The sequence below is a fragment of the Octopus bimaculoides genome, chromosome 9 (genome assembly GCF_001194135.2).
Source record: "Octopus bimaculoides isolate UCB-OBI-ISO-001 chromosome 9, ASM119413v2, whole genome shotgun sequence".
NCBI classification, from domain to species: Eukaryota; Metazoa; Mollusca; class Cephalopoda; order Octopoda; family Octopodidae; genus Octopus; species Octopus bimaculoides.
In genome coordinates, this window is record NC_068989.1 from 81,650,845 (window position 1) to 81,653,978 (window position 3,134).

Consider the following 3,134-nt stretch of genomic DNA (forward strand, 5'->3'; position numbering starts at 1 on the left):
GGTGTCAGCACCATGATCGTAAGATTGCGGTTTCGATTCCTGGAGCGGGTGACGCGTTGTGTTCTTGAGCAAAACACTTCATTTCACGTTGTCCAGTCCACTCAGCTGGCAAAAATGAGTAACACTGCGATGTACTGGCGTCCCGTCTAGCTGGAGAACACATACGCCATTGAAACAGGGAAACCGGGCCCATGAGCCTGGCTGGGCTTTAAAAGGGCGCATTTATTTATTATATATATATGTATGGATATGTCTGTCTGTATATGGTGAGAGGGAGAAGAGAGAGAAAGTGTGTGTGTGTGTGTGTGTGCGCGCGCGGACGAGCGTATGCTTGAATATATCAGAATGTCCGAAGCTATGACAATGACCGTGGTATAAAATGGACAAAGATATTTATAATGGTGTCAGTAGGAAACTGTTGAGGTTGATAGGAGAGGTGTTGATTACGACCATATGCCTACATTATGCATTGCTTTTTTCTAAGGACAGTAACCAACTTAATTGTCTTTTTTTAGTGCATATCTATCTTCTCCATATTACAACTTTAGTTAATAACTTTCGGACGTCTGCGCATAATATATGTGCATGATTTTGTCTATATTCTAATAAATGTATGTATATATATGAATATATATGCATATGTATTTGTACGTATTCATAAAAACATGCGTAAGGCAGACATTCCGATCTATCTACCGTATGTTGGCCAGCAACAATGTGTTTTTAGTTGGCTGCTCTTTCTCTAATTTTTGTGGACAAAGATAGTCGCTGACTGACACACACGCACTTGTTCCGAGCCACTGTTCACCCTCCCCTTCCTCTCCCTCTCTCTCTATCTATTGCTAAGTGTTCTCTCTGTATATATCTATATATCTATTTATAGGTCTTCTCTCTTTCTGTTTTTATATATCTATCTCTCACTGTATCTCTCTCTTTTTTTCACAGTATCAATCTATTCATCACAATGCTTCTCTCCCTATCTCTCACTTTATCACTACGTCTTTCTCTGGTGTCTCAGTGGCGACCTTGAGCGCTGATCTCTTACCTACGACACATTTATATCTATTTTTTTTCTTTTTGACACCCAACCCATATAGGTACCTATATATTGTGACTTACTGTTGCTGTGATGGAATTTTGACTAAACCAGAAAACAGGAAAGCGCCTTGTGACGTATAAATAGCCACTAACACCATTCACTGACATCCTGAATATATATATACAATATATATATATATTCATATCCACTAAAGTAGTGTTTGTTTTTGTGTATATATCATGTTATTCCGCGGCGATAGACTTATTACATATCTGTGGATTAATTAACGTCTCGCACACAATTCGAAGAGAAAATTTGTCACCCAAAATGTCTCTTGTTCATCCATGGATATCTACTGGGAAGCTATTGGAACCAATCTAGACTATTATCTGGAAACAAAAGGAGAGGTTGAGAAAGGTGAGAAAAGAGAATTTTTAACGTTTGTGTATTTTCAGGAGGGTGGAAGTGAGGGAACTAGTGGTAAGTCAGTGTACAAGGGTTCGCTCTCTACATCAACCGGAAAATTGGTTTTTTATATATATATATCATAATTCGTGCTCCGATTTGAAAAGGTAAATATTTTTCTGTTGCCAACACATAAAAATATGAATACACACACGCACACACACGTAGATATCCCCCCACACACACAAACTGGCAGGCATGTACGCACTGGTATGTGTATACACACATACGATGTACGATGACATGTATGCGTACATGCGCATGTATGTGTATATATGTATGTATATGTGCGCATATATATATATATATATATATATATATATATATATACATATACACACACATAAATATATACTCGCATACATAGACTGACTCGCACACTCACATTTGTACAAAGTTACACTAACACCCCTGGACTTACACACACACGCACACACACCCAACCCTGATCCTAGGTTTACTTGAGTAAGGCTAACCTGGGGTTAAACTATAACAAACACATATTACTAGACATATACACATAACTACACACACGCATTACTACTCAGGTACTCAACACACATAAGTTATAAATACACACGTAACTACACATAATTGTACACATAATTTAACAGACACAAAGATAACCACATAGAGCTACACACTTAATTTAAGACACACACACATAACTACAGATTTAACTACACGTATTACTCATAACTACATACACATAATTTAAGACGTATAAATAACTATTCAGATAACTACACACAGTTAAACACAAACAACTACATGCACGTACACACACACACACACACGTACACACACACACACACACACAACTACACATATGACTACACACAATTAAACACACACATGATTTAACACGCGCACACTCACTTAAACTCCGGCAGGCCAATCCTCTTTGCAACACTCGACATTTGTTACATGTGAACTGTTGCAGTTGATTTTACAGGATTTCTGAAACTTCAAAACACAGATACTATCTATCTATCTATCTATCTATCTATCAACTATCTATCTGTCTGTCTGTCTATCTCCTATCAACAATCTGCTGTTCGTATGTTTGTCTCTCAATCCGTCTGTCTTCACACTCACATGGACACTGCATTCATTTCTATTCAGTACACATTCTCATTTCTTCTCTCTCACTTTCATCTCTCGCTCTCTCTTTCATCTCTCCCTCTCTTTCATCTCTCTCTCTCTCTCTCTCTTTCATCTCTCTCTCTCTTTCATCTCTCTCTCTTATCTCTATCTCCCCCCCCCCCACTGTATGTCAATATATATCGAATTTACACATATCCAAATTGAGGGAGTGGAATTGATAAAATGCATGTTACATATGTTTCTTGGCTGGTTGAATCTCTCATGTAATAGTTACACAATGACAGGTGCTCAACTTAGCTAATCATCAGGCTGAGATTGCCTTAATGAAAACAAGGTTTCATTGTTACTTGGAATTTCCAAGTTGACTACCCGCAGGGGTGACTACACTTTTTGATCTCTAAGCACACACACGTGTGTATGTGTGTGTGTTGTAGCTTTGTATCTATGAATATATATGTATGTATACACACACACACACACACACACACACACACACACACACACACACACACACACACACACA

The 3,134-nt window shown here is 38.1% G+C and overlaps 1 protein-coding gene across 1 annotated transcript in view; it reads left to right on the plus strand.

Moving 5' to 3' along the window:
* The first annotated feature begins 818 nt into the window (after positions 1-818).
* LOC106879295 (rho GTPase-activating protein 12) overlaps positions 819-3,134 on the plus strand; it is a 102,396-nt gene continuing 100,080 nt past the window's right edge. The window contains exon 1 of the mRNA XM_014928794.2: positions 819-1,456. The gene's annotated coding sequence lies outside the window, so the exon portion shown is untranslated. The remainder of the gene's footprint in view (positions 1,457-3,134) is intronic.